The sequence below is a fragment of the Ursus arctos genome, unplaced genomic scaffold (assembly GCF_023065955.2).
Source record: "Ursus arctos isolate Adak ecotype North America unplaced genomic scaffold, UrsArc2.0 scaffold_10, whole genome shotgun sequence".
NCBI classification, from domain to species: Eukaryota; Metazoa; Chordata; class Mammalia; order Carnivora; family Ursidae; genus Ursus; species Ursus arctos.
The window spans coordinates 15,211,050-15,230,106 of record NW_026622764.1 but is presented as its reverse complement, the minus strand read 5'-3'; the positions used below and the strand labels follow the sequence as shown (position 1 = coordinate 15,230,106).

At 40.1% G+C, this 19,057-nt stretch overlaps 1 protein-coding gene across 1 annotated transcript in view; it reads left to right on the top strand.

The window, feature by feature from the left end:
• Nucleotides 1-17,382, top strand: part of GPR180 (G protein-coupled receptor 180) — a 57,294-nt gene extending 39,912 nt beyond the window's left edge. The window contains exons 10-11 of the transcript XR_006408892.3: nt 168-323; nt 16,966-17,382. The gene's annotated coding sequence lies outside the window, so the exon portion shown is untranslated. The remainder of the gene's footprint in view (nt 1-167; nt 324-16,965) is intronic.
• The last annotated feature ends 1,675 nt before the right edge of the window (nt 17,383-19,057 follow it).

The window sequence follows — 19,057 nt, the reverse complement described above, 5'->3', positions numbered from 1 at the left end:
CAACGCGTATAAAATGGTTCGTAAACTTAACCTGAAAACTCAAAGAGAAGGTGTTCCGACATAGGTCGGGTTTTACACACAATAGTAAAAATCGCAAATTACAGCTCCTATCTGGATTTCAAGATGATAGATGTCTCCCTTCCTTAAATATCGAAATTCCCTTACAGAGAACAACACGTCGCTGCCTGGTCTTTAGTTTCTGGGTCTCCGTCTCTCCCATGTGGTCAGCCTTCACTCGCTCCAGCAAGACCCCTTCACTGCGCTGAAAGGATCACTGTTTGCTCTGAACCAGATGTTTCCCCCCAGGGCTCTGCTTTAAGTCGGTAAGGCAATATTTCCTGCCCTTTGTCTTCTTCTTTTTCATACTTCTGCTCTTTATCATAATGTTGTTTTGGCCTTTCTGGTGCTTGATGACACACCACTGTCAGCTTAAGCTTATGCTGAGTTTCAGCAGCTGTGACATGTCTAAACTGCATTATCTTGAAAGTGTTGGCACTAGTGAGAAATAGAAGGAGCCAAATTAATAAAACAAAACATCTCAAAGGGTTCCTATGGCTACATCCTGCAACCAGGAAGTCCCCATTGGGTTGAGTTGGCTCGTTCAGCCTGTGGTAGTCTCTGCTGTGCTCCTGTATCATTTGTGTGCTCACTGGGTAATATGGGCTTGGGGGAGAATGGGAGCATCTGAGGATTGCAATCACATCACTCAAGGTGTGCCTTTTTGCCTATAAAACCCATTCTTAAACGGGTTATTGTGTTTGAAGTGATTTATTACAATCTTTAGAGATAAAATATGAATACTGTACAAGGGGTGTGGAAACCAAGGTACAAAATGGAATGTTTTATGGAGGGGAGTAATCAGAAAATAATGAGTATGCATTCTAATAAGGGTAAAGTCACTCCAGAAGATTGAAAAGACTTCCTTTTATTGCAAGTTGAACCTGTGCAGAGTTGGACTCAGGCAGTAATAAAGTGGTGCTACGTTCCTTTGCATCTGATTTTATGAGACCTTTATGTGTCAGTGTGACTTTCCTCTTTATGTATTCATATTTTAGTTTTAATATATTTGCTTAGAGTTTGATTTTTTTTTAATGAGGTAAAGCTTCAGGGTATGAATGTAAGTGCTACTGTAAACCCCTGAGTTATGAGTGGCAGGGGAAGAGTCAGGGAAAGAGGAATACATTCTGAAGGGAAGATCAGCTTGTTTGTCATTTAAGAAGGAAATGCTTTTTATCTCCATATATGTAGGGACTTTTTTTTCTAGGTGATTTACCTATACCTAACCTTTTCTGTTCTTCATCTTTTCCTTAAGAGCTTTGCCTGTAATATATATTGGAAATATTTTTCCCACTTTGCGATTTGCTCTTTGGTTTTGTTTGTGATATTTTCAGCATTCAGAAATTTAAAGGTTTTTATGTAGCTAAATATACAAATATTTTCCTTTGATGTTTCTGCCTTTAGTGTTCTTTAGTACCCTAAGATTACATATACAGTTATATTTTTATTCACTATTTCCACAGGTTTTTTTTTTTTTAACCATCATTTCTTAATCTATTTGAAATTTATCTTGATGTAAAGCAATAGTTCTCGTCCAGGACTATGCCTTAGAATTACATGAGGAAAAAAACAAAAAAACAAAAACGAAACTCACGCTTAGATCGCATTCCAGAAAAACTCGTTTAGAATCTCTGAGGGTAGGGTCTGGCCATCACATTGTTTTAGAATTTCTGCAAGTGTGATGTTCAACCAAGAGTCAAGAATCAATGTGTAGTCAAGTATGGATCCAGTGTTTTGTTTTTCCAGATTGTTCCGATCCACCTCTTAAGGATGCGAAAATGGTCATGATAAAATGAGCATAAGTGAAAAATATTGATATAAACTTTGTATGTATGCACATATGCCAGTACTAATTCTAATTTTACACTAACGTATATAGTACTATGTAAAAGACTAAAAAATACATTCAAATTTTAATGGCAATTATCTCGAAGTGGTGAGATTTAAACTTTTTATTTACCTTTTTCTGCATTTTCCAAATTCTCTATAAGCAGCATGTATTACCCTTTATAAGGGAAAAAAAATTGGTTGCAAAAGAACTTTAATTTTTTTAAAAGATTAATTTTTAGGCATTATTTTTTAAACAGTGCGTAGACGAGTATAAGAAATGTTTTAACTGTGACAAAAATCATAAGGCTATCGTTTGCAAAGGTGGGTTGTTTGATGCGGACATATGCACTGGCATACATAAGGTTTGCTGAGTTTGCTGTCTCTATTTTTATAAATAAATAGATATTTATCCATTTTATATACATATATTGATTTGAATTATAACTGATCTTGAGTTTATTAAATTTTTTATTTCACTTATCTCTGAGAATGAAGCATAATTTGGGGAAGATTGATAAAAAGAATCTATGTATTTCACTTTTTGATTGCTTTGGTCAATGAGAGAATCATAACAGTATGGTTTTATCTTGGCTTGCGTTAGCACATCTGCTCACTTTGCGTGGGGAATCAATCTAATGATGAGATCTTACGTTCATCTGGGATTTCTAAAGACATTAGGGACTAAGCACTTTAGACAATGGTCGGTCCATTCTCCTGTTTACAATAGAAAAGACTTTTTGGAGATCATTTATTTCATCAGAGCCTTACAAAAATCCCTGTATTAGGTTGGCAGGAATTTACTGTATTTAACTCAATCTAAGATTTCATTGCTTTTAAGACTCACCATTAATTTTACTAAGAAAGAAAAAGTATTGCTAATCAAATTATGATACAGTGTTTTCCAAACATGTTGACTATAGATGCATCCAATTTCAAGATCTTAACATTTGAAAAATAGACGCATCTTAGAATCCATGAAACATAGGCATTATTCGTTCAAGTGAGAACACAGAAAGATGAGGAAACTTTCTCGTCCGATTCATCCAGGATTTAAACGTTAATATCCAGACTGTTCTAGACACCGCCGTTAAGTTGTAGCTGTTATAACTGAGATTAGTGAAGAAAGGTTTCATATGATAATTTGTTAGGAGACTTCTTTAGTCCAAGTGATGATAAAGGTATTATGGTGGGGGATGAACCTGAGACTTTTCAGAGGCCATGTCTTCCTGCCAATCCGAGTAACATTCGGTGACCTGTTTGGAGACATTTGTTTTTGCCATACTAAATGTAACGTCTTACAGCTAGCAAGAGTTCTTCTGTCAAAGCATTGAGATTGGTTAAGTGACTCTGGCGCCTATTTTGCCGTAACTTTGCACCTTCCCCTAGTGCTAGAGTGGAGTGAGGATATGTGAGATATTTTATCCTAAATATTTGACTTGTCAGAGCTGAGCACAGTAGCAACCATATTGCTTAACCAAATCTTAAAATCGTAGATTCGAAAAGGAGTCTTAGAGATTCTCTTAAAACAATCCCCTCATTTTATGGAAAAGGAACCTAGAGAGCCTCCGGGGTAAGTAATTTGCTGAAGATCACACGGTCACATAGAGGCAGCGCCCAGATAGAAGCCAGGCTGCTGGGTCCCATTCTAGTACGCCCTTTCTGCTATTTCATACTCCTGGCATTCAGGGACATGATGAACATTATGGTTATGAAGTAATTTTGAGAACGCTGAATTTATAAACTATGTGGTTATTTTGGCATATGTGTTTTTTTAAGTGTTTGCTTCACCTACTTTGGGAAAAATCTGGAAAAGAAGCTAGTATTGATGACTTGGGAGTCCAAGGCAGTGACCAAGGGCACATTATTTAATGTAATCCTCTCAACAACCTTGAGAGGAAATGCGTTCAAATAGATTAAGTAATTTCCCCAACATTACACAGTGAAATGACAGAATGGAGACTGTGTCAGGCTCGAAAGCTTATTAGCTGCTCCACTCTACTTCCTTCTCGTGATTAAAACAAACTTCCAGTGAGGTATTTTGTACTGCATAGAAGACGAACATTCTGGGCCCCTCGTGTTTGCACGTGATACTTTGATGGACTTGCCAGAATGTCCACAGTCCCTTTGGGAGAGAAGGAGGAGGGGAGACACTTGGTGGGGCGAGTGTGTCACTGCTTCTATTGTACTGGGCTTGCGGCGAGGGGAAAGAAAAGCCATTCCATTTTCCTAGGTCACCATATGTCTGATTTTTATTGGTAGCATTGCCTCTTTCTCATCAACCAGATCATTTTTATTAAATATTATCCTTTCCTTGAGGTATGTGAAAGAAAATTAGATTCTGTTCTTACCTTTTGTTATCCTATTTTTAAGTTGTCTATTTATTCATCCCATTATTAACAAGCATAGTTTTTCAGCATTCTTTAAATCTCTTTGCAAATATGTAACCTTGTATTCCATAAAGAGGTTAATCTTAGCCTCAAAAATAGGTGTGTCATTTGCCGAAGTTGTAAAATACTCCCTTCAGCAATAGCACATCAGCATTGCCACTTGGCTCTCTCATCACAGTTGCTTCTTAAAATATTTTTAAGTGAAATTCTAAAATTTGACTCAGTGTCTGTTCTCTTCACACACATCCCTGAATGGTTTTATGTACAAATATCAATGTGGAATATAAGGCTGCTAATGTATTTAAACAGACTTGGCAGGGCCCTCAGGGCAAAGAGGGATCGTATTGGTGGTGGTTTTATTGGCTAAAAGAAGCATCTTGGAACTGTTCATTTATTAAAATTGACTTTTTTCAAGGGTTATACTTTATTGTAGTAAACAGTATATGATTTTAAAGATGTGGAAAAAATAATCTTGACAAAGAAGAACAAAATTGGACTCAGATGACTTGATTTTAAGCTTACTATAAAGCGTCTAGGTGGCTTCGTTGGTAAACCATCTGCCTTCGGCTCAGGTCACGATCCCAGTGTCCTGGGATCGAGTCCTTCATGGGGCTCCCTGCTCAGCGGGGAGCCTACCTCTCCCTCTGCCTGCTGCTCCCCCTGCTTGTGCTCTCTCTCTCTGTCAAATAAATAAATGACATCTTTTTAAAAAAATTTTAAAAAGACTTACTATAAAACTCCAGTAATCAAGATGATATGGCTTGATGTAAACACACAGATCAATGGAACAGAAGATAGAAACTGACCCACACTTACAGTCAATTGCTCTACAACAAAATGCCAAGGCAGTTAAACGAGCAAAGAAAAATCTTTGCAACAGATTCTACTAAAAACAACTGCAGGTGTGCAAAACAACCAGTGAACTCACGAACCTTGGCTCCTATCTCATGCCACACCTAAACAATTAATTTGAGAGGAATAATATGCCTAACATATAAAATCTAAAACTTCAAAACTTCTAGAAGAAAACTTTGTGAACTTTGGGAGGCAAAAAATGTCTTAAGACACAAAAACCACGAGGTATCAGAGAAAGTTGATGAAGCGGGCTTCGTCAAAATCAAAATTTTGCTTTTCAAAAGACACCACGAAGAAAATGAATGGCAAGCCTCAGACTGAAACTATGCACAATACACATATCCATCAAAGGACTTGATCCAGAATCAATAAAGGAGCCCTACAAATAAATGAGAAAAAACACAACCTAATTTATAAAAGCAGGCAAAAATCTTCAACTGACACTTCACAAAGAAAGCTATATGAATGACGTATAACCACATAGAAAGATGCTCAACCACATTAACTATCGGGAAAAACAAATCACAGCCAAACACTGCTTCACATCCACTAGAATGGCTGAAATTAGTCAGACTGACAGTTTCTAAGTGGTGAGAATGTGAAGCTCAGACTCCCATACATTGCTGTTGGGAATGTAAACGGACACAGCCCCTCTTGAAAATTTACCGTCAGTTTCTTGTATAGTTAAACATACACTGATCTAGGATCCAGCAATTCCACTCATGGGTCTTTATCTTAGAGAAAAAGCTTATATGGCCAAAGACATTTTACTTGAATAAGAATGCTCATAGCAGCTTTATTCATAATAGCCAAAAGCTAGGAAAAACCATAAATAGGGGAATGAATATATAAATTGTGATATATTCATATTATGGAATATTACTCAGCCATGAAAAGGAACAAAGTATTGATAGACACAACGACATAGATGAATCCCAGAAATATTATCTTAAGCGAAAGAAGGCATACACGGAGTATCCTCACATTCATATAAAGTTTTAGAATGGGCAAAACTAATCTATGGCTATAGAAAGAGGAACACAGAATTGATTAGAAGGGACACAAAAGAACTCTCTGGGCTGCTTAGAAATACTCCTATCTTGATTGGCATGTTGTTATGTAGATGTACACATTTATCAAAATTCACCAACTTGTACACTTAAGATCTACACATTTTACTCTATGTAAATTTTACCTAAAGAATATTTTTAAAAGCTGGCATTGTATTCATAGCTATGAAGGTTGCTAACAAGGTTGCCTCACGTAAGATGGGGGCATAAGTCAGTAGAAATAAGGTATAGAAGCAAAATCGTATTGGACTGCTGTTGAATATGACCAAGAAGCGGAGTGGATTTTCCTCTATAAGACCTGGATATGTTTAATAGAGGCATTATGTGGAAGAGCTGGAAAAGCAATATTTTGTTTTGCAGAGTCTAGGTATTAGGTTCCATTAGATTTTAGTATTCTGAGAGGACTGTGGCTATATTGAAGAGGGTGGAAGAAACTTAGTTAAAAACAAGGTGAAGTCAGTCCTATGAGGAAGGGTGAAAGGAGTGACAATTACAAGGGTTCAAGAAAAGGTCCAGGGGGCTCCTTAAACACAAACAAGCAAGCAAACCGTTGAATAAAAGATTGTATGGAGAAAATAGCTCTTTTGTATTTTACAGATGACACAACGATATGCAGTAATTCAAAACTATAGTAAGAGGAACTTAGGTTAGACTTTTAGTAAGAATTCAGTGATTGAAGATGCATGCACCTGCCAAAAGTGTGCATGGGAGCCTTAAAAATTCTCTGTTGGTGGGGCTGTCTGCAAACACAGAAGGAACTACCAACCACTTGAGAACCACCACCAGCCCCAGCCTCGAACTGGTGAACTCAGGACGTCTAAGAGTCTATGTTAATGGCCTCAGTTGAGTCAGTACGCATTGTCATTCGTTTTGGTTTTCATGAACTATGGAAGGAAGGAAGGAAGGTGTTCGTTACTTTTTGTATTAAGAAATATCCTGACTTTTGATCTTTGGGGCTCAATTTAAGTGTTAGTTCCTCTGAGAAGCCTCCCCAGCGCTCCCCATCCCAGGCATCATGCTCCTATATACGTGGCCTTGCCTTCCTACACTACATTGCATCTTCCAAGAGTCTTCTTCCACTCCACACTGTGAACTTCTTGAGGTGAGGAATTGTATCACCAGTATACTGCCAAAATTTAGTAGTAGGCCTAACACGTAGTAAGTACTCAGTAAATATTTGTTGAATGATGACCACTTATCTAAAGTTTGTCTACAAGAACACTGATCTCCTACTGGCCACATGCATGTATGGAGGAAAAACATTAGTGTTATTTTATTTATTTTTGAGAGAGAGAGCGTGTGAGCAGGGAGGGGCAAAGGGAGAAGGTGGGAGAATCTCAATCAGGCTCCATGCTCAGTGTGGAGCCCAACATGGGGCTCAATCCATGACCCTGAGATCACGACCTGAGCTGAAATCAAGAGTGGACGCTTCGTTAGTTGGACTGAGCCACGCAGGTGCTCCATTCATGCTATTTTTTTTTAGCAGAAATTCCTTTTTTTAATATATTCTGTTCAAAACTAAATATATAGGAAAATTAGAGGAATTTAAGGAAAAATAATTTAAATATGATCAAAAAAAGAATATTCCAAATAAACACAAAGCTCTATGTCCAACAACCAGATACCACTGTTAATACATTAGTATGTATCCTTTTTTTTTTTTAAGATTTTATTTATTTATTTGGCAGAGAGAGAGACAGCCAGCGAGAGAGGGAACACAAGCAGGGGGAGTGGGAGAGGAAGAAGCAGGCTCATAGCGGAGCAGGGAGCCCGATGTGGGGCTTGATCCCAGGAACCTGGGACCATGCCCTGAGCCGAAGGCAGACACTTAACGACTGAGCCACCCAGGCGCCCCTGTATATATTCTTTTTTTGAGAGAGAGCGAGAATGGGAAAGAGCAGAGGGAGAAGGAGGGAGAATCTTAAGCAGGCTCCACACTCAGCACAGAGCCTAATCCGGGGCTTGATCTCACAAACCTGAGATCATGACCTGAGCGAAAATCAAGAGTCCCACGCTTAACTGACTGAGCTGTCCCGGCTCCGCTTGTATATATTCTTAAAGATTTTCCCTTCTGGCCAAACATAAGCTAAATATCACACTGCACACAAATGAAATGGGAGACTACTATAATATTATTTCATCATATTCAGGATCTACTAAGTTTTAGCATCAGTTAAATATGTTTTTATTTATTCAAGAGAGAGAGAAACAGAGAGTGAGAGGGTGTAAGCAGAGGGGAGTGGGAGAAGCAGACTCCCCACTGAGCAGGGAGCCTGACCGGGCTCCATCCCAGGACCCTGAGATCATGACCTGAGTCAAAGGCAGACTCAACTAACTGAGCCACCCAGGCGCCCCTTTAGCATCAGTTAAAATATTCCATTGTGCAACCATACCACTTATTTAACCAATTCCTAGATATTTGGTTTAAACAATTGGATTTTCTTCTATTTTTCAGTGTTATAAAAATGCTGAATTATTCCTTAAAGACTTGTAAAGGCAAGCAGTCCTTTTCAGAGAAGGTAGAATAACAAAAATGCATCTTCACTCAAAGTTCTGCTAAAGTGGGTTGGACCTGTTCTGTTGGCACCCTGTCTCCCTGTCTGGGACATGGTAGGCACTCAGGGACTTTCACATCACAGCATAGAAGAGGGAATGGATGAGTTTCTGTGATAATGGTCTTTCCCATCTGTGGGTGAAGTTTTATACTTCTTATCCAGATCTGTGTATTTTAATGCCCAAATTAATTTTCTCCCTTTCCAGTGCATAGCACAAATTTAATAATACGTCTGCTTTTTTTGTTTTTAGTTTGTTTTCGTTTTCTTCCTGCTTGTGTTTCTGTGATTTGTCTTACATCAGCAATATTAATTAACGATCTTGACTCATTGTGCCTTTTAAACGTTTCATAGTGTGTTGCACAATGCCAAATCTAGGTGGAAGTCTCATAAATAATATTGGACTATGATAGTGGGTTCTACTATGTCTTCTTTGCATTTGTGAATTTTTGCTTACTGCCTGCTATGTGCCAAGCAGTGTGTGAGGGGTGGAGATATGAAGGAACGTGAAAGGAGATAGAGGCTCTCTCTTCAAGAAGCTTTTACGGATAAAGGATAGGCATGGAAGGGCATGCCACTCTTGATCTCGGGGTCATGAGTTCGGGCCCCACATTGGTGAAGATATTACTTAAAAAAATAAAAGACAGCAGAAGAAGGATAGCATGGAATCCATTAATGATGTTATGTTGAGGGGCGCCTGGGTAGCGCAGTTGTTAAGCGTCTGCCTTCGGCTGAGGGTGTGATCCTGGCGTTCCGGGATCGAGTCCCACATCAGGCCCCTCCGCTGGGAGCCTGCTTCTTCCTCTCCCGCTCCCCCTGCTTGTGTTCCCTCTCTTGCTGGCTGTCTCTCTGTCAAATAAATAAATAAAATCTTTAAAAAAAATGATGTTGTGTTGAGGTAATAGTGAAGGAGTTATGCCCAAAGTCTGATGGGAAAAACTGTAGGAGAAAGCGAACTACAGGTCTGTGGATGGTGGCCAGGGAGGGCTTTGGTGAGGAAATGAAGGATAAGGTGAAGATATTAGAATCTTGAAGACTGGAGGAGGAAGTTTTCCAGGTGGCCCACAATAGGAAGGATGTTTCGAGCCAAGTGAATGGTCTATGCAAAGCACAGAGGTTTGAATGAGCATGCGTGGAGAAATACAGTCGTTTGGTAAGGCCAGAGAGCACAAAGTCTAAGTTGGAGAGTGCCAGAAGATGAGGCTGGCAGGCAAAGGTGGGTAGTAGTCAGATCAGAAAGAATTTTGAATATCAGACTGAGAATACAACGGTTATCCTAATGTATTTTAGGAGGAGAGCAACTTGATCAGTTTTGTAATAAGAGAATGCTGGCCTCAGATTCTGAAGTATTGGTTACTGAGGTTTGGCTCTACAGTTGGAGAACCTAGTACAGCAATCTAGGTGAGAAATACTATAGACCTGACAGAAAATAATGGGAAGAGGAATAAAAATATATTTTGGAAGTAAGATTGATTGTGAATAATCATGATCAAAGAATGGGTGAGGATGATGCCCAAGATTTCTGCCTGGCCTTGGGAAACTGGGGAGATAATATATTAGTTTTCTATTGCTGTTTAACAAATTACCACAAAGTTAGTAGCTTTAAACCACACACATTTATTATGTCAGTTTCCATGGGGAGTCCAGGCATGGCTTAGCTGGTCCTCTGCCCAGGTCTTACAAGGCTGTAGTCAAGGTGGCAGCTGGCTGTGTTCCCTTCTGGAGTCCAAGGTCTTATTCCAAGCTCATGGGTTGTTGGCAGATTTCAGTCCCTTGCCCTTGTAAGACCAAGGTCCTATTCTCTTGCTACCTGGCATCCAAGGACTGCTCTTACCTCCTAGAATCCATCCACAGTCTCTTGCTACGTGGCCCTCTGACAGGTCCTTTCCCAACATGGTAGCTTACTTCTTCAAAGCCAGCAGGAGAATCTCTCTGACTACTAGAGCCTCTTTTAAAGGGCTCACCTGATTATATCTGGCCTGCCCCAGCTTCATTTCTTTTTTGATTAACTCAGAGTCAACCAGTTAGGGACTTTACATCTGCAAAATCCCTTTGCCATTGTCACATAGTGTACCATAATCATGGGAGTGATCCCATGAACATGACCTTGTCATATTCACAGGCCCTATCCAGACACTGGTTGGTGTTGCCACTGGGGAATATCTTAGAATTTTGCCTACGACAGAGAGTTTGTCATGAATCGAAATAGAAAATGCATTAAGAGGGACAATTTTATTGAGCTTAAATATTGAGTTGGGCTTTTAACATATCGAACTTGAAATGCCTGTGTGTCATCGGGGTGTAGAATACTACATTTAGTGACTTTCTACACAGTACCTATGGGCTTTGGCACAAACATGGCAAAATCATCTGAATAACTGTAATAGTCCAATTGAACAAAGATAGTAATAGCATGTATGATAAAAACATCTTGAGATTTCTTTGAATCATTACAATCATAGTATCAAATTTTCATTTTACACACTTCAATTTTACTTACAGTCCTGTGTAAATACACACATATACATCTTCAAAATCATATAGTTATTTCCCATATTTGCTTCTAAGCAGTTTGAGATATCCTATGAAATATATATGCACAAATGACTTGATTTACATATTTCATCAACAGGATACATTTATTTCCCAACATTTTCTGTGTTCTCTGGCTTCAGGACAGAAACCAAATCGCGTTCTTTCTTATGCTTTGAATTCTCAGAAGAAGCATCCTCATAATGATATGTTATGATGAGTGTGATCTCATGTAGTAAAAGGTAGTTTATGTGATACCTACTATTATATAGTTGATGTCCATGAATATTGTTGTATTTTACATTTACAGCATGTGAGTTGGCATTTTACAGGAGTCTGTGTTACAGCTACACAATTGCCCTATAGCAGTTGAAACAGTTGCCAACTGAAAGTAGGGACCGCCTGAAGCCTTTCAGGGCACTCTTTAACTAGGAGAACATCAAACAAGATGGTGGATGGCTTCATTAGCAGCCTGTTTGAATAGCATTTTCTCACTTTGAGATAAAAATGTTCTGAAGAGTTTGTTTAGGTCTGCTAATGAATATTTCATCCCAGATGGAGAAAGCACACAGGGGAATGCCACACAAACAACCCTTCCATGAACTCACCCACCCTTTGTGTTCGAGTGGTGTGTGTACTGGAGAGGATGAGGCTGCATATTTGAGAGCCCTCTTTTCAATGTGGTGTTCTTGTTGTTGTTTGGTTTTGTTTACAGCATGAAAAACCGAATTCTCACTTGCAGCCTAAGAATATGGTACATATGTAAGAAATTAAATTAGACCAGTGTTTATTTATAAACATCTAATTTTAGGAATTTTAAAGTCTTCTCCCCCAAAGATTTTTATTGGGCTAAAACTTTACATGGAATATGAAATTAAAAGGTTTGCGAATAAGTATGTTTTGCTGTGTTGTATGAGGATTTTAATTTATGAGTTTTTAAACAAATCTTTGAAGTGTATCAGCCCTTACATGTTCACAAGATCTGGAGGATCAGGCCCCTCATTTGCATTTTGTATTTTCTTTAGCTGAAAATAGATTTGATTAAAAAACAAAATTTGGCACGAGATTAATCCATAATAGGATTTTATTGCTTCTCTTTTAAAAAAAAAGCAAACAACAAGCAGTGTTATGCTTTGAGGTGTGATTAGCACATAAGTACAGCGGTTACTTTTCAGATATGTCTCATTTCATTTAATTTTGAATTCAACCATTGGATACCACATTGGTGGAATGGCATGTTGAAAGTGTAAGTTTAGTTCAACCTCCTTACGTCTACCAAGAAATAGAAAATTTAGTACCATTTGTTTTAACAGATTGCAACAAATGAGTCCTCATACTTAATAGATGTGAGGTCTAATTTATTTTAAATAGTAATAGGTTTGCCTAAAAGAGCATCCAGTAGATATTTGAATTGTAAGAAATTTAAAATTAGAGTTGAAATGCTAATATTAAGTTGCCCAACCCTGCCTCAGAAACATATACCATAAGGGCCAGATTTTGCTCTATTACATGTCCGTATGAAGGATTACAGTAATCAGTATACTTCCTGTAGTGTGTAATCTACTTGTTCTTTTTCTTCTAGTCTTATCTTGGTTAGAAGAGATGAGATATAGAATAGACTATCGGCTCTGTTTTCCATAAATCACCAGTTTAATTTTCACTTGTTGTGACTTCCGATTTTGAATTGCTTAGTTTGTTTCCTATAATATTATGGTCACAATGTAATATTTCTTGAGTGCAAGCTGAGAATTAAACAAGGTTCAAGACTGGAAGGGAAATTTGGTCCTTGGATTTATGATCTCTATTAGGCATATACTTCAAAGACAAGTTGTTGAAACATGTAGTAAATATGTAAGACTCAGTACCCGAAGAAGCTGTGTCAGCTGTGTGTATGTGTTAGACGTATCTGTGAATTATATACACGCCTAACTCTCTACCCATTCTCTTTTATCTTATTTGTTTTTGAGTACATGTGCGTATATATGTGTGTGTGCATAAGCATATGTGTGTATATATGAATTTATGCCCATGCACACATGTGTACATGTATACATATATATACAAATATGATAAAGGATGAGTATGTAGAGAGCTAGGCATGTGTATAGTTCACGTATTTTAAAATCACAACAGTTTTAATCTTAGTGGAGAGACCGTGTATGGACATTGGCCTCTTACTGTTCAAGGACCACTCCAGCTTTATCACTTAATGATGTAACTTTGGGCAAGTTATATTGTATTCAAATTCTTATACATTTCCGAAGGGAGAAGGGTCATTTAGGAAGGTGTCCTTTGGGCATTTAATCCTGCTACCTTCCCACTAACCAACTTGGTAGACGATCACCATTTTCCACCTCTAAGTAAGTAACAGATATCGTGTGCAATGCTGCTGCAGAGGTCACTGAGCGTGAGTGAAAGCCGTTCTTGGGCACAGACCCGAGCAGTGGGACTGCCAGCTCACAGACAATGCACACGTTCAACTTCTCGACATGACCCCAAGCTATCTTTTATGGTGGTTCTACCAAATTATTCTCCATCTAGAGGCTTGTAAAGATTTCCCTTGCTTTGTAACTATTCTTCAGATTTTTCTCTAAAGAAATGGAAGTGGCTTCCTCAATTTTCTGCTAGGAAACCACCTGCTTCTGTTTTCCTGATCCACGTGGTTCTAATGGGGAATAGCCTCCTTCCCACCTGCCCACTCCCCAGAGTGCATGCAGCCTGGCTCTGGTCCATCAACCCAGGCACAAGGCAGGAGGGACAAGTCGTGCTTCAAGTTGGCCTCATGAGACTGGATTTTGCAATTCGGGTTGGAAAGTTTGGGGAAAAGGAGCTTGTGCTTTTTGTTTTTGTTTTTTTAACCCGACTATGGGGCTTCTGAACTAATAGGATGCGTTAGAGGTGCTAAAGGTCATTTGAGTGCATGAATTACACCTGCCTGAGAGTGGATCCAACACAGAAGTAGAACCAACAGAGGAAGAGATTGATTTCTAGATCCAGCCCATGCCAGAAGCCAGTTAAATTCCCCCGGCTTCTTTAGTGATGTAAGTCAGTGGGTGACAATTTCCACGCTCTACCCCCAGGCCTGACTTACATATGATTAATTCAAGAAGTATTTACGACCTACCCATGCTGGGCTTAAAGACACAGCTGTGAACATGTTCCATAAATGTGTGCTTATTTTGATTTTGATTTGAATGATCTTGGTATTGAGAATATATTATAGTTTTAGCCTCTAATAATCTTTAATATAGATACTTATGAACACACAAACCATTTCAAACTTCCTCAGAAGCAATTGGTCAAAATGTTTGTGTAGTATGTTTAGAATATGACACTAGGACTCTGGGGCGCCTAGGCAGCTCAGTTGGGTTAGGCATCTGACTCTTGATTTCAGCTCAGGCCCTGACCTTAGGGTCAGGATGGAGCCCTGTGTCTGACTCCACACTCAGTGAGGGGTCTGCTGGAGATCCTCTCCCTCTTCCTCTGCCCTCCCTCTGCTCACGCATGGGTGCATGCACGTTCTCTCTCTCTCAAGTAAATAAATAAATCTTCAAAAAATAAAATAAAATATGAAACTAGGACTCTCATATTTTGGTACAGAATATAAAGAAGAGACAGTTCCTCCTGCAGAATCACTATATCATCTAATGGAAAAGATAACACAATTGCAGGGAGGAAAATCCTCAAACTCCTTAATACTGACAATACACACAGCATAATATAGTTCGGACAGAGGGAGAGAACGAGCAGGTATATGTGCAAATCCTAAGAAGGTTCTGGACTGAGTAGATGTCCACACTGGGTGAAACATTAAAGGGGCTGGAGCAGGTACTAATTTTGTGGGGCCTGAAGCTTCTACACTCTGGGGGACCCTCCTTAAGAAAACGAGTGCAAAGTTTGGCTGAGGCCTTAGACATGGCGGATGCAAGGATGCGCCCCAAGGCCTGAGCTTCACTAGCTTCTTGGTGGATTTGTCTCTGCGGGAGAGGTGTGTGTAGGTGTAAAGACCTAAACTGTGCTTCAAGGAAGAGCAAACAGGTTGAACAAACTATGGGCTAGAGTATGAGTGAGGGGACAATTATATTATTGGGTGGTTGATGGAAAAGCCAGTCCTTTCAGGGGCCTCAAAATGAAGGAGAGGAAGTTTCACGATGACATAATTGGGAACCAGAGCACATTTCCAAGCAGGATGGTTGCATGGTTAGGTGACTATTCCTTGCTACCGAGGCTAAAAGGAATTAACAAATAAATGAAAGGAGGCACGGGGACTCCTAGGGCTACTTCTAGCAAGAAATGTTGATTTTGTGCATCTGGAAGGAGTCTAGAAACTGAAAGGAAGGAAATGAAGCCAAGTCCAGGCGTTACTGAGGGCAATAGTCTAGATATTTGGGAGAAATATCCTTCAAGTCTGCAAACCTTCAAGGCTGAAGTTCATGGAAGTTGGCAATGGATTCATTTTTATATGTTAATTTTTCCTCCTATTGTAAGCTTCTTGTGGATCAGGGCTGAGGGATTTAGGATTGTTTTGCACCATTTTTTGTAAATGCATATTTAGTAAATATCTAATATTTTTCTTCTCCCATATTCCAGTGCTATGCTCTGAATGTTATATCTTCCCAGAATAAATATGTTGAAATCTGAACCCCCAGTGGGTTGGTATTAGGAGGTGGGGCCTTTGGGAGGTGATTGGGTTGTGGGGACGGAGCCCTCATGAGTGAGATTAACGTTCTTATGAAGTAGACAGAGCAGAGACCCCTTCCCCTCCCACCATGTAAAGTCACAGTGAGAAGTCTGCAGTCAGAAGAGGACCTTCACCAAAATCTGACCATGCTAGCACCCTGATCTTGGACTTAGAGCCTCCAGGACTGTGAGCAATAGATTTCTGCTGTTTATGAGGCACCCAAGTCAGTGGTATTTTGTTACAGCAGCCTGAACAAGGATACCCAATGACATAAGAAATCTTGAGGGATGCCTGGGTGGCTCAGTCGATTAAGCAAGCATCTGCCTTCGGCTCAGGTCACAATCCCGGGATCCTGGGATCGAGCCCCGTGTCAGGCTCCCTGCTCAGCAGGGAGTCTGCTTCTCCCTCTGTCCCTCACACCACTCATTTTCTCTCTCTCTTTCTCTCTCAAATAAATAAATAAAATCTTAAAAAAAAAAAGAAATCTTGATACTATCCCCATCGGAGCTACCAAGAGGCAACACTACATAACCTCTTCCATTATAAGTGTGTGTGCTGGATTCCATTTCTCCATAGTCTGGAAAGGAGCGCGACTGGGAGCATGGCCAAGGGAAATGTAGCTAGCTTTCAGGTGAATGGCATATCCCCCGTCTCAGTGTTCAAAGCTTGAAATACTTAGGTGGCCCCAACTCAGTGTTGGCCAGCCTCGTGTGCTGGCAGGGGCCTAGAGGGAAGTGGAGGAGAAGGTCAGCAGTTCACGGCAGCTGCAAACACTGAAGGAGACAGGATTTACCACCCTTAGTGTGCAGAGTAGAGAAAAGACTTGAATACGGGATGGGGATGATGACCAGGCATTTTCTTTGTGGACACTTGAAAAACATACAGTGTTTTTAATCAAGTAAAGGTAATTCTCCTAAAGGATTAAAATAATCCAGTTTGGGCCAAACCTTCCTGTAAGACGGGCACAGACCATTTCTTTGATTCACTCCTTTTGCCTTCAGGAACCCAAAGCCAGCACTGCGGATGCTGGAAGTCCTGAGTGCATCATATCCCCAGCCATCCACTGATTTCAGTGACGAGGGCATGAACCCCAGAAGGCTGAGGTGGTCAGCTCAGAGAACACCCTCGAGAGAAGAGGCTGGCTTTGTGGAAGGATGCAGTCCCACCTCTGGGCCGGAAACCAGACAGCACCTGGTGGGCTTCATCGGAGAGAGTGAATCGGTGGGAGCTCATCGCAGCTCTAGTCCGACTTTGGTTTTGGTTTTGTTTTTTTGCCCTTCCTCTGCCATGAACCTATAAACAAACCAAGCAGGCAGTTTGGGAAAGGAGTGTGTTCCTAAATCACAGTAACAGGAAACAGACCACTAGGGGGATTGTTAAGCCATTTCGTGCAAAAAGAATGACTTAACTTTTGAAAATGACTGCAGTTTCATTCTTTCAAATCGTCATTAGTCAACTTGAAGCAGGTGCAGGACACCAGAACTGGAATCCAATCTTCACCAGCAAACTCGACTCTCTCTACCCAAAGTGATCAAATGCCTGTAAACACCCCTTTCTTGTTTTATTTTATTATTTTTTTTAATAAGTTTTTTTTTAAGATTTTTTATTTATTTATTCGACAGAGATAGAGACAGCCAGCGAGAGAGGGAACACAAGCAGGGGGAGTAGGAGAGGAAGAAGCAGGCTCATAGCGGAGGAGCCTGATGTGGGGTTCGATCCCAGAACGCCGGGATCACGCCCTGAGCCGAAGGCAGACGCTTAACCGCTGTGCCACCCAGGCGCCCCCCCTTTCTTGTTTTAATTGCAAAAGGATGGATGCCGGCTTTGAAGAAGTCCCTGTCCCCACTGCCTGCTTCCAGAAACGACTGTTCCCCCAGCATCTTGGCAGGTGCGGCCCAGAAGCAGGGCCGGCCCTCATCCCAGAGCCGGCCGACGGTGTATTTGCGGGGCCCAGTGTGTGCTCAGCCCTGAACTAGTCAACTTTGTTATCTGAACTCTCCTAAACCCAAAGCCTAGCAAGAAAATAGCAAAGAGTAATTTGCCCACAGTGATTACAGAGGGACGGGGATCAGGGGGCATTCGAGGGGCCAGACGAAAGGAACCATTTTTCAGACAAAGCGGCAAGACTCTAGATTTTAGAGAAAGAATGGGTGGGTGGGTGGGTGAACACTAACACACTCATGTGGGGATTGTTTGAAGGACACGGCAGTATTTTTAGAATTGCTTCTCCAGTGGATAAGATCTTTTACTTGCAGTGTGTTAATAATCATTCCAAATCAGTAACTAGAAGTCACTCCGGGTAGGTCCGTGGCTTGGTGTCACTGAGGAGACTCTCGGAGGGTGTATTGATTGGAAGACAGTGTGTTTGGGAAAGGCCAGGGAAGGGGCTGGGGGCGAGTCCAAAAGGCTCATGATTGTTTCAGTCATTAAACAGCGATATTTAATTTGAGCTTAGTAATCCAGGGCACTATTATTTGTGCCCAAGCAAAAAGGAAAAAAAAAAAAAAGGAAAATTAAATAAGTATAATAAAAGAGCGAGGAGGGGCCAAGCTGCTTTGGGCAAAGAAGGGCAATAAAGGAGTCTTTATAGCTGCCGGATGGTGGAATACGCTCCCCCCCCCCAAGCAGAATGTCAAATTCTGTCTCCCATTTTTTCCCTCTTAAAGCATGCTAAAAGGAAAATTCTTCACAGAATCTTAAAGAACTTTTTTGACACAACAGCTGCAAAATCTATTTTCTAAACAAAGATTTATACATATTTATATGAGCTTAATCCAGATTTTTTTTTAATAAATCATCCTCAGAACTGCAGAGGTAAACTATATGTAAATACCTCAAGTAATAGGCTTGTAGTGCAAATCACATCATTTTATCTTCAATTTTGCATTCGTTTTTCTGGCTTAAAGGTGCATCAGAGATATGCATTTTAGCATATTCAGAACACGGGGCGTGAAATTAAATGTTTGACAGAGTGAGAAAAATATACAGACTTTGGAGATGCCTTAAAAATAGTAATTTATGCAGATCTAGAGGAGTGAAATCATTTGCAATGGAGTGACCCTCTCTCCAGGAATTTTGTGCTCAGTGTTCTTC